Source organism: Dermacentor silvarum, chromosome 6 (genome assembly GCF_013339745.2).
Source record: "Dermacentor silvarum isolate Dsil-2018 chromosome 6, BIME_Dsil_1.4, whole genome shotgun sequence".
NCBI lineage: Eukaryota > Metazoa > Arthropoda > Arachnida > Ixodida > Ixodidae > Dermacentor > Dermacentor silvarum.
The window spans coordinates 185501172-185514499 of NC_051159.1; the positions used below are offsets into that span (position 1 = coordinate 185501172).

At 46.7% G+C, this 13328-nt stretch overlaps 1 protein-coding gene across 1 annotated transcript in view; it reads left to right on the forward strand.

Annotated features, from left to right (window-relative positions):
- Positions 1 to 13328, forward strand: part of LOC119456541 (uncharacterized) — a 491108-nt gene that overhangs the window by 121545 nt on the left and 356235 nt on the right. The gene's annotated exons all lie outside the window — the stretch shown is intronic.

The following is a 13328-nucleotide window of genomic DNA, read 5'->3' on the forward strand; positions in this document are numbered from 1 at the left end:
GATCGTAATGAATGGGGGTCGCTTACAGAGCCTGTTTCCGCTCGTGCACGCCTGCATCCTCGCAGCCTGTTTGCAGGACGGTCCGCATGCCTGTTCGCGCATCGCACTCATTCGTCGTTTGAGATATGGCAGCTGGCAGCTTAATTTGCTCTGAACGCGCTAGGTCGGCACGGCGCGTCGGCCACCGTGGCGGCACTAGTCGATCGGACTAGTCCCGCATCGCCAGCCCAGTCTAAAACGGCGCAGTGAACGTCCGTGTAGGGCCTCGCGATGCCTTTTGGCCAAAAAACTGTCCGCCACTTGTCAGGGTCCCGTTGTTTTGATCGGCTAGCGCCACATTGCCAAAGTGAAAGCGGGCGAATATTATACAGCCGAACAGATTTGCCAATGCAGCACTGGACTAGATGGCACGACCTATAACTTCCACACTGCCGCTCGGTTCTGTCAAGATAGTGCACATGGCCGGCCGGCTTGGATTGGGAGTGGAGCTGAGCAGATGTGTTACAGATGGCACGCGGAATGCGTTATGAAGCCTCTCTGGTTTGAGGGCGATGGCTACGTTGTTGCTGGAACGAACCAGTTGCACTGTAATTACGCGGGACACGGGGGAACTACGAGATCGCAAGCAAACCGGAGACACGGCGCGCGAAAGCAGCGCAACGACCCCGATTTTTCTGCAAGCGTTCACGCAGTGAGCTGTGCCTCGCACGCACAGGCGCTAGCCTTAGTTCTACACGCGCAATCCACATGACTGTTTGGTCGCTAAATGTGCATAAGACATGAAGAGGCGAAACACGCGTTCAGTTCTTACATCCCGCCACGCATAAGAAAAACTGAGGTTTGAGTCTTGATGCAGTAAACAGACTTGCTTTATTTCTCTCATGTCGGAGTAGGGGCGGCGAAAGAGGCCGGTCATCTCCTCCTTGAACATCGCCACGTTCTCATTTAGTAGCTGTACTCGGGAGTGAAGGAGAGCCTCGGACTTGCCTCGTCGTATGACGCTGGTGAAGGTCTTGAGGAACGAAACAGGTCTCATGTAGTTAGCGAAGACTCTCTGTCTTCGAACCAAGTCCTAGCGGTGCCTCTCAAAGAAAAATATACATGGCGCAGCTTGTTTTCAGAGTTGCGGTTGTTAGCGGTTGAGACCCTTTCAAACTTCCCAAACCAGTTTTAGGATCGTCCGAGGAAGCCCCATGGATGGTAGGTGGCTCCATGGCTCGTTGAAGCATAAATCGTCGATGCCAACGCTTGAGCTGTCCTCGCCGCTGTTCACTTTGACATGAGCATTCTTGTTTTCTCGGGTGGGAGTCTATGCTCTGGCAGTTAGGTTAGCTCGTTACTCTGATGCAACGTTGGTGTTGTTTTCAAGGCTTTTAGCTTGCGGGCGTGTCCGGTACACAACAAGGAAGCACCTCCACGTGATGTCATCTTGTCGTGACGGTCACAATACCAAAGGCGTGAGCTAAGTCAACTGTTTATTGGGCGAACTTGTGCCCAGAAAAACAAGTAACACTCAGAGGTAACGACGAGTAACACTCAGGGCAGTGAGCACAATCCTCAGTCGTCATAATCTGATCTTCGGGTCAACTGCACCAGCTATATTTTGCATGGCTCATCGTACATGCCAGCCTAACCGCTGGTGCTCTCAAACGTTCCATAACGTACACAACTATTCGCTATTATGATTAGACCTTCCTGTTTCGATATGCCTGATACAACATTCAGGAAAGTTCCAATACATGTAAGCTCATCTTGCACGGAGCGATAACTATTTAACAGTGGTTAGCAGGTGAAAAACGGGTCACGAAGAAAAGGTAAGCAGCGTTTGCGTGTCAGTATTATATTATGCGTATATGACAACGCACTATCTTGGGGATCTAAGGACTTTTAGTTAACCTTTATGGGTCAAGGCAACCCAACGCGGTTATGCTCAGACAACTTATTTGAAATACAATTCGATGAATTTGCCATCAGTCGGAACCATCGTGATTGGTGATCTTAATTTACGCATGACTAGACGACCACCAGTCTTTCTGCTATAGGAGTGAACATGGGTATAAAGTCGGAGACACTGAGAGAGAAGGGCCAGTCAACATCAGGGTGAAAATTACAAACCGGCACTCTTCCTAGCAATCGCGGGCGTCATTCGCATTGGCAGATTTTATCCTTAGAAATATCTTACGAATAATCTTCGTTAGGATTATTAGCAAGAGACGAAGCAAAACGGGACATTGCCTGTAAAGAACTTTGTAAGCGAAGCCAGGGTGAACACGGGCGTGGCCTGGCGGATTGCTTATTTTCGCACCCTGCAGAACACTCAGCTTTCCATAGGCACGTATTCAGCAAAAGTTAGGTAACCTACGGTAATTCGTATCTTCATGAGGAGAATCATAACCGCGTTTTCTTAGAATGCGCCGCCAGGATAGAAAATATAGCAAAGATCTCACGAATCCCCTTGTCGACAGGTATGTACGCTAGTGAGAATGTCGTGGTACATAAAGAGTTACCCTACACGCAGAGAGCGATACGTAATTCTACTGACTGCAGATGAGCGGCACATTAGTCTCAGGAAATACGCCACACAATTCTGCCTTATAAATAGGCTGCAGTCTAAGGTAGAAGACTTGATAGCTCCGTGACCAGTGATTGATGGCGTCCCGCATAACATTCACCAACAACTTGTGAACAACTTCTTTCTTCTTCTTTCTGGGGTTTTACGTGCCAAAACCAGTTCTGATTATGAGGCACGCCGTAGTGGAGGCCTCCGGAATAATTTCGACCACCTGGGGTTCTTTAACGTGCACTACAACGCAAGCACACGGGCGTTTTTGCATTTCGCCTCCATCGAAATGCGGCCGCCGGGGCCGGGATTCGATCCCGCGACCTCGGGCTCAGCAGCGCAACGCCTTAGCTGATTGAGCCACCCCGGCGGGTAACTTGTGAACAACTGCTTTCTGGGCGAAATTATCAGTAAACTGTCATCAATGCAACTAGTATTTGCTCCGCCATTTTATTTTTTCGTTTTCTTTAAATGCATTATCTGAGGGATGCTGCAGACAGACCCAGGCAAAATGACAGCATACTTGATACTCAACAAGAATCATTACAAGCACGTCGTTGAAATATTGTACGGCGGTTATTTTAGGTAGTGGAAAAAAAAAGCGGGGGGGGGGGGGGGGGGTGATGATCAGCACTCAGCATACGTACATTATCGGCTCGAGCTTACGTGCACGGAGGCAATTCCTGCTTTCCAAGTTGCGCAAATGGGCCATTCGCGTGCGTTACCCGTACGGCTGCTTCATTCTACGGGAGGAATGATTGTTTGCTCGCCGATGTCGCTCCCGGGAACGCGCTCCGAGAGTCATTCACAGAACACCGTTGTGCAATGCGCCATCTGCGGTTTGTAGTAAATATTCTGCGGGCCAAAAAATGCGTATCGTGCGAATGCATTTCGACCCCATACGTGGTTTGTGCCTGATCTCCGTCGTTTGATGCATTTCCTTTAGATCTGCTTTTTCATATCAGTTTTTGTGCCTCTCTAGAACAACTATATTCTGACAGCGTGAGATGTGCGAGAAAGACAGAAATAGACCTAGGCAGATTACACGACAGTATTACAGTTGCGCGCTTAGACATTAATGTTCCTGTGCAGCATCAGCCGCGGGCGTTATTCGTCTACCGCCAATACTCGGATTATGTGGGATTGTGCGAGGAGCCGTCCGGCTAACCGGGCGAGCCTGAGCAAACTGGCATCCAGCCGTACTCCAGCGATACTTGAGGAGAGGTTGGCGGACGCCTCCACCGGCTACGTACAAGCCATGACCAAGCCGATCACACAGCGCGGCTTGGCAGACGAGAAGTAGAAGAAAGCTGGCAAACCCGGACCAGTGTTATTGATATGAATTTATTCTCTCTCTCGCTCTCTCAAAAGGTGTGTGATATTTTGCGCAATGAAAGCAAGAAAAATAAAAGATAATATGGCACGCACACAAGGCTTGCTTAAAACATCATTTCTGAGTCATTTCACGTTAAACGCAAGAAGAGAAACCGTTAACGGGAGGCCGCATTTTTGTTGATGGAGATCGTCAGAGGTTTTCTCTCTTTGCTGAACGCGTAGGTTCATAACAAGTTTTTTTTTGTCTTTTTGTATTCAATATTTTTATTTAAATTTTTTGTAGAACTAAGGTGAATTAGTAAAGCTCTCTACAACGTTCCTCGGGAAGTCGTTGGGAGAACAAGACTACATGCGTCATTTCTTGAAGTAGCTTCGCCTGCTGCGGCACTGTGCAGTGATAGACGTGCCGCTTTATTTGGGCCCATCCCTGTAGGGTTGGGCTCAACATATGTGCGTAAGTGAAGCGCGTCCCTTAGACCGTGACCGAGTGCAGGTGCGCATCATTCACGGCATGAATTTTGTCCTCGCAAACGCAGCCAATCACTGCGACCCGACAATGCCCTTATCTGCACACACCCTCGCCACATTCTCTCCTACCCTCCGCAGTCCGACTTCTGCGAATTCCGGGCTGTTCCGCAAAGAAAGCTTCGCTAAAAATGCCAATTACCACGCACTGCTGCAAATTTCGGTTATGCCATATGAATTGTAGTGAATGCGTCAAGGAGCGTTCTTCCACCAAAAAAAAAAAAAATCAATAAATAAAGGTAAAAAATAAAATAAAAAAGATCGCGGTTTTGTAGTAGGGCACAGGAAGGCATGTGTGAGGAGGCGGCCTATTCTCTTCGCGCCGTGGCTCTCACGAATTGCTTCAACCCACACGCGATATTCCTTTTTTGCCTTCCCTCATATCAGGGCTCACCTCTTTTTCTGTTGTCACAACCAGATCACCGTGAACCGCGCTCTCGTGCATGTTTGTAAAACGAAGCTTTCCTTGCTTGCCACGCTGGCGTATGTCATCGGTACCTCGTCGGCGAGCCATGCTCCAGCCAACAGGCTCATGTTGCATTGCCTGTTGACCGAGAAAGTTATCACAGTGAACGCACCTCTGATCTGCGCAATAACACAATAAATACCGTCATAAATCTGTACAAGCGAATAATCTCAAACTAACGCCTGGTTTCTTTGATAAGCACTTGTTGAAAGCTCTTGAACATGTTGTTTACAAAGACATCACTACATAATTAACAGAAAACATAATTGCAAGTAATCAGCTAGGCTTTTGATAAGGTTTTTCCACTCTCCCCAAACTCACTGAGTTAAGTCACCGATATCGTCTACAAACTAAACAACTACTTTAAGATCAATGGCGAGAAAGGGAAAAGCAGAAGGCAAGGAGGTTAACCAGAATAATTTCCAGTTGACTACCCTACACCGGGAGAATGGGAAAGGGGAACACGAACATGACAGGGAGAGAGAGGAGGGAAAGAAAGAAGGAAATTAGCGGTGAGTTCGCTGACGCGTGTGCTATTGCACTATTAGTAAAAGACGTTCACACAAGCCCGTCGTCCTCAAGAAGCACAAAAGTGCCTTCACCACTTTGTGGGCCGACGAGCGATGGGGGCGGTGTTCCAGCAGCACCTGCACGGAAAGCGGCCGATTGTCCAGTTTTTGTAGTGCGTTAGCAAGTTTTTGTCTTTTCGAGGCATATCGTGGACAGTGGCGCAGCGGGTGGTCGATAGTTTCTTCGGTGCCGCAGACCTCGCATGCTGCACTGTCGGTCACTCCAATTAATGTACAGTATGCCTTTGTGAAGGCAACTCCTAACCAAAGGCGACAGAGAAGCGAAGCTTCACGTCGAGGAAGTCCGAATGGAGGTCGGAGTTGCAGTGAGGGGTTTAATCGGTGCAGTCGTGTATGTCAAGTTTGGCGAGTTCCACTCGGTCAGTGAGAGACTACGTGACAGGTGTCGAAGCTGCCTTGCGGCGTCTGTCCTCGAAAGCGGAATTTGAACGGTGTGCTCCTCTTGATGTAATGTGCGAGCAGTGTTATCTGCGGAATCGTTGCCACTGATTCTACAATGACCAGGTACCCATTGAAAGACAACCTTGTGGCATTTTTTTTAAACGTGATGGGGAAGTTTCACGATTTCGGATGTCAGCTGTTCATGACATCCGCGTCGGAGAACTGACTGCGTGCACTGTAATGCCGGTTTTGAGTCCGAACCTAAAACACAGCCAATTTTTTACTTGTAAGGTCAATGAAATTTGTTTAAACCACGCGAGAGCATTTGACATGGTTGGCCATATAGAGCTTCTTCTGAAACGTGGCGTTTTTATTAAATCTGACGGGCTGTTAAATGGGATTAATGGTTATTTGCGATTAAAGTCACAGTTCATTTCGTTTGTATCGGGCCGCGGAAAATACCCCACACAACGTAGCTCGTTCGACTTCTGCCACCCTAACCCACTTTTCGATCACCAGCCCTTCTGCATGTACCACCTGCCGCACAAAGTTTGTTGGACAGAGCCCCGTTGAGAGGCCATGAGAGTATATCTGTACTGTGTTTGGTACCCCTTTTTTCACGGTTCAATCGAAAAATTTACTAATCTGGATGGTGCACTGAAGAAACTGCCAACCAGAGTTTGCTGAACAGGTTTGGCATCGTAATTTATATGTAATTTTTGTGTACCCTTTTTAAGTTTATGTCGCACTTTTGAAAGAGCCATCAATATTGTCGAATTTGTTTTATTATGCTTTCCCGTCTGTTGATTTTTGTTGATTTTTGCGCCCTTTGTACGCTCAATGTCTCAACCCTTCAACGACTCAGAAATGAAGCGGCAGTATATCTAAACAAATTAATGCAAATCATGTTTGCTCATAGGTATCTCTAAAGCACGCAGACCCCTTAATTATCCACTTATTCAGATCACTCATATTACTACACTAAAATTCGTGAGTAACAACGGAAACAAGCAAATTTACAAGCACTTCAAATATACGAATATACACTCGCAATTTCGCCACAAAAGCGAAGCATTAATAGCAACAGGAAGGTATTAGACAATTATACCAACTAAAGCTCGTAGTTTGTAGGCCATGTAAATTGCTGTAAATATTCGGTAGCTAAGCAAGCATGGTGTCAAGTGCGCAGGAAGATTAACAGCTCTCACTTGATGACCGCGAGCACTCGCTGTACGAAAGATGGCGTGATGAGGAGCGAACATTTCGTGCTACCGCTCGCTTCACCATTTCAACTGCGCCGCATCTCCACGTGACCTTCAACACTAGGCGCGTGGAAAGACAGCACGCATCAAGCCACTTGCCATCTAGCCTGGCCCCCTCTTGGTCCTGGCAACCGGAGCAGAGGACCTCGTATACGCACGGCGCGCGGGCCGCGTACGCGCTCGGCCTCGTGCGCATCCACGGCAGGGTTACAGAAGGAGACTGTCCTCCTTCAGCCTGCGCTCGATCACATCATCTCCAAAACCCACGGGAAGACGCCGAGCACCATGGATCACTCTCGCCTCAACCTTGCATGCTCGCTCTCACACCTCGATTACATTTAAACGCACCAAGAATAGCGCGACACCAAAGGGACGAAGAAAGAAGCACAACACAAGCGCACAGCCTGGAATTTATTGACAGAAACACAAATATAGATTACATAGCACACACACGTCAGTAAGAAAATATGTGGAGGACGCTTAAGCTTCGCCCTTAAGAGTGGAACGCAAAGATCCCTGACTGCTTCTCACGCTTCCCGGCAACGGCAGCTTATGTAACCATAATGTTTTCCTGTGAACGCTGGCGGCGAACGCTATGCACGAACGCGAGCTCCCTGGTTCTTTTTTACACCGAAGTTGTTTATGGCTAGGGTTCAGTTCAATTTTCTTCTACGCGAGCAAAAATGTGGGCCGATCCTGGTGATAGTGCAGAAAGGGCTCACGAGCACATGCCCCTGTGGACTCCGGTTGGAGGGCTCCGGGACCTGTAACGTGCCCTTGAACTACCCTTGTCATACCTGGGACCCAAAAAGCTCCCGGAATTATGGTAACAACAGATACTATGATCGGATATTAGCCCAAGAGGTCGACCCGCGTCGGCCATGTATACGTTCGCATCGCCCTCTCTTTGTCGGCGTTCCAACCGCTTGCGTGCCTAGTTTCCTGCTGCTTTCCCGGGGCGGCGGCACTGTCGCGCATTTATATAAGACAAGGTGCCGTTCTCCATTTTCAATTTCACTTCTCTCGTCGTAATGGGGGAAAGCGACCACAAGGCCATCGTCACCACCATCACGACCAAAGGATGGGGCCACCGATCATGACTCGCTGCTCAAGACCCATCGATCAAGAATAAATGTGCGTGTGTGTACCTTTCGTCGCGATGACCGCCGTCGCCGCTCAAGACAATAAAATGTACGTGTTCGTACCTTTGATCAAAATTCCATGTCACCTCTGTGTCGAGTGCTAAACAGGTTCGCTGGTCATCCACTGTCACAGAGTGGAATTACTCATGCATTTTTTGATGGCGTTGCGAGGAACCGAGCGGGCCGCGCCGCTCGGTTCCTCGCAACGCCATCAAAAATGCATGAGGTCTAAGATGGCGTTTGAGGTCTAAGACAGACCTCAAACGGCAGCTGGAAAACGCTTTAAAAGGTGTTTGAGTTGCCGCGTATTTCTCGTATATTCAAATTACACTCCGACGCTATCATGTCTGTGTGTAAGTCGTCCTTTACGAATTTTCTGACGCATTTTACTTTGAGAAAATCAGTTAGTTCAGTAACGCCTCTGCGCCGCGCGCAGGGCCTGCGTCGATCGGGATGCGTGATTTGAGATGATTTCCCTGGCCAGAGACGCCGCCGACGGGGACACCGGATTTCCTGCCACGCGGAGCCCTTAACGCTATCGCGGTAATAAAAACTCGCCCAGAATTCTATACTTCCAAGTTCCATATAGAGACGCAAATGGTAGCAAAAATTGTGAAAATAAATGGGCATGAGTAGCGATAATTGCGTTGGGTAACGAGTTTCATGCGTGACTGGCGGAATAAGGAAGAACGACGATCGGAAATGCTTTGTGCGGCATCAAGCTCTAGCATTTTCCGCTTACCGTTCTTGCACTAAGATATGTGTGATGATGGCTTAACGCATAAGTGACGAGTAATACTAGTGCTCTCGCGGCCAGTTTGCTCTGGGAAGGCCAAATAAAATTTGCGGTGAAGTTGAAGCGAGGTCCACGTGAGCGATTATTTGAATTATTTTTGACGTCGAACGGTCTTTAAAAATGCTCAAACAGTCGTTTGCTGAAACCAATGTAACGAAAACTTGTTATAGTATTAATCGCTTATATCTTTAATGCCACGCACCCTACTTTGGTATTCGTTGCGTAATGCCATCGCTCGTCGACCAAGCATGCGTGGCGTGCGTAGACGGCTCCGCTCTTGCGGCATGCATGACGCAATCGGAGCTAAATACAGCCTTGCGCGCGTGACGTTTAGAGAGGCGTAGCTTGGTGGCAGTCCACCTGAGCAGGGATCGGTATTCGTATGCTTTATTTAACTCCGACGAAGTTAGGCAATTGTGACAGGATTCAGGTCACGTTTGAGAGAGTTCACTATGACATAAAAGGTGTAATTTATACTAGTGCTTCTTTGAGTGTGCAAATACTCCTTGAAATTTAGCGCATAAGCTCTATTCAGGGCTTCATCAGCTGGAACCTGCTGGACTACAGCAGTGCGGAGTTGGCACAGTTTTCGTTCAAGTCCGATTCTCCAGAGCACAAAGCGCCTGACTGCAGGGTGTTTCTTTCGGTACAGTTTAGTGGTCGGTTTGTTTGAGACAATATTGTAACTTGCAGAAAGTTAACGTTTAAGTCAGAATGCTTATGGGAAAAGCAAATTAATGGGTGTGCGACCTCGAAATATGTTGTAGAGTGTGAAAGCTCAGCTTCACCGCATGGGCGCAGATTATCGAAAATATGGTCTTTAATTAAGCCATTTATAATAAAGTATTTCAGTGCACGACTGGCAGGAAATTCATTCTTTAAAGTGAGTATCGAAATTATAACATATTAAAACTATTACGAGTGGCCGTCGATGTCCCATTTACTTGAACATAATGCCAATCATAAAATTCAAATTTTCTCAGCTGTAAAATTACCTTGAATAGAGTACCTCGTGAACCATTCTAATGTTATCCTCAAGATATAAATCATCATATGCATAAAGAAGTCACAGTTTCGCCCGAAATGCGAAGCATCAGTTGCGATAGCAAATTAGTAGACAGCTATACGGAGTAGGAATAGCAGTTTTATCGGCTGCATAAACTTGGATACATTCGCTCACTAGCTGAATTAATAATCGTGATGTCAGCGCGCACGAGAAAACATGAATAGATCACACTCGATGACCGCAGACAACCACTGTCAAAACGCTTGCAGCAAGCGCAGCCGCCGCAGCGAGCGAACGTTCGTGCAGTCTATCGCTTCAACGGAAACAGCGGCGAAAGCACAGCGCATACAAAGGTCAGAGCCGACTGGAGATCGCTTTCAAGATAGCTCCGTGAGCAGCAGCCGCGTAGCAGAACGCACCCTCCTCCCCGTTCCTCGCGCGTGAACCATGCGGTTCCGGCCGCCTTCCTCTCTCTCTCGCGCGCGCGATTAAGCCGGCTCACTCTCGCACACAAAACGCACTACGCGGGGCGATGATTTTACCGCCGTTAGACATTATACGGAACATCACTACGACGCCGACGGTGACGGCAAAAATGCGCTTGGAGTGTCCATATAATTGTATTCGGAGTAAAACCACATGGATGCCATCATTGTGGAATATGATCACGTAAAGTGGAACCGCATCTAATGTCCCAAGCAGGTAATTTAGAAGAATGGCGAGGCTATGAATTGCCTAACAAAAAGTGGTTAGTATCTTTAATAGAGAATGAAAGAAACTACTGCGTGTCGCGTTGCGTTTATGTCACAATCAGCAGTCATTATTTGAGCAACGTGTCGGCAGCACATGAGGAAAAAAGAAAAAGGAACCCATATCAGACGATTCCACGTACACAGCTTGAAGGTGGAAGAGTTATCTTCAGTTGCCGCAAGGTTGTAATTGAAATTTTGAAACACTTCTTAAAGAACCGTTTATAATGCCGACAGTACGGCGGAGTTCGGCCTTTCTAATGATTTTGTCTTGAGCGAGGCCTGATTTGGGTTGGAACGTCAACATTATCGACATAACCTATTTAAATTATATTTATATACATATAATATTCACACTGCATAGCCTACTCACTGTGTACATAATTTGCGTAATATCAACCAGTAGTGAAAATACCTATACGCTGGTGAAAAAGCTTTCAATGATAAGGGGTCCCCACCTATCGTTGAAGTTTTTTGCAGCCGGACAAAAGGTAGGGCAAGCTACTACAGGTGTAACAAAAAACAGGAGATCAAAAAACAAGAAAAAAATTAACGCACGCGCATTCACGGGTACAAAACTCAGAAAGGGACAGTGATGAGCACCCTGAAATGAACAAGGAGGAAAGGCCACTTTATGGTGTCGTCAGTGAACAATATGTTATCGATCTCTGTCCTGTTAACGATGCTGTCGATGCTGTCCCTGTGGTGGTTCTTTTATAATGATGTATATAGGCCCGATTTCACAAAGCTTTTTGTACGTAAGTGCTCTTTGTCATTTGGCATCAACATCGCGATGAGTTGGCATGTGCTTTTAAGAACAGCTTTAGTGTAACAGCTTTTTAAGTGAAGCTTTATAGGCTCACAAGTTTCGGCGGGGGTGGTGTCACGCTGAAAAGTGGGCCGATCCTTGCGATAGTGCAGAAACGGTCCAAGCTCAATGGCACATACCAGGGACAAAAAAGAAAGAGAGAAAGAGAGAAAGAGAAAAAGGAAGATAGAAAGAGAGAAAGAGAGATAGAGAAAGAAAGAGATAGAGAGACAGAGAGAAAGAAAGAACATCGCCAGCCCTTCCCCTGTCGAGAAAATGGAGGTAAGCTAAGGTTGTCGTCTGTTCGTGTGTGTACTTGACCTACTCCTTTCCCTTTCCTACTACTTTTCGTTCCCTTTCCTTCTACCTTTGTTACCCTTTCGTGCAACTTTTCCTTCTGTTGCGTTGTACGTTTCCTTCCCTCGACGCATACATTTAATAAACGTTTTATTAAATGTAATAATAATAAATAATAATATTTATAATAAATTAAGTTAATAATAATTTAATAAACATTTATTACCGTGACATGTCGTGAACTTTACGTTACCCTGACGAAGGTCAGATACACACACGACAAGCTTCGCTTGCCCCCATTTTCTTGACCGGGTAAGGGCTGGTGAATTTTTGTGAATATGGGACCTGAAAAATTCACGACAGACTTCTTGCCTGGGTTACAGGATTAAGCAGTTACGTGGTCAGACCATTCATCAATATTGGATTCAAAGTGCATTTTATGTGCATTCTGGATTATTATCACGGAATTAAATCGTCTTTAAATTTGCATCTAGTTTGTTCGTGATTGTCGAAATGTATGCACAGCGGTGCTGTGCTAGACTTCTCTGTACTGTATACACCCTTGCATCAGCCTGAACGGAGCCTGTAATATGGGGAAATAAGGAAGGGAATTAAATATCCATGCCTGAAGACTGGCAATGTTATCGAAAATGCAGCTAAATGCACACCTCAGGCCAGTTCTTTTGATAAAGTGGAAGAACTTCTCGATGTCGGCAGAACGTTTACAAATAAAGAATATCGGAGCGGATCATACCTTCGCCTTTTTCGCTGGCAGTTAATTACCATTTGACTTGTTTCAGGAGTAAAAGATCCACATACGGTTGCTCGAAGACTGCAAACAATGTTGCCCGAACTGCCCAGTTGCGGCTGAGTGAACTAGCGAAAAGATCCCCTATAAATTCTCGGCTATTCCAATTTATTGCATCGAGGCGCAAATCCTGCTCAGTGCAGCAAGTACGCGGGGAACGCAGAACAGAAACGCGAAAGACAAGAAAGCAAGTAAGAACTATTTTTTCCCTGAGCATCTGATTTTTTTTTCTTTTAGGTGACGCATCAGCTTTGCAAGGGGGTAGCTCGAATTTACATTTTAATGAGATTCTTAGCTGCAACCAACGGGTTCTTCACGAAAAGCGCTTCACGGATGCATTTCATTCGACAGAACGGCACTGCATATAAGGGTTACCAAAAGGAAAACATATTCGGCGGGACTCATCTCAAGATTACTGTCTATGGTAATGTGTTTAGCATTGAATCAATACAGCGACACAGTGTATTGCCACAGTAGAAACCAGTTATGTACGTGGCATGTAGATTACGCTTTCGCGCTTCCCCAAGAATACTCGGCGTCATTAAGCGCCGCCACCACAAAGCCTCCGAAACGCGTGGCGCACCGTACATGCGAACGCTGACA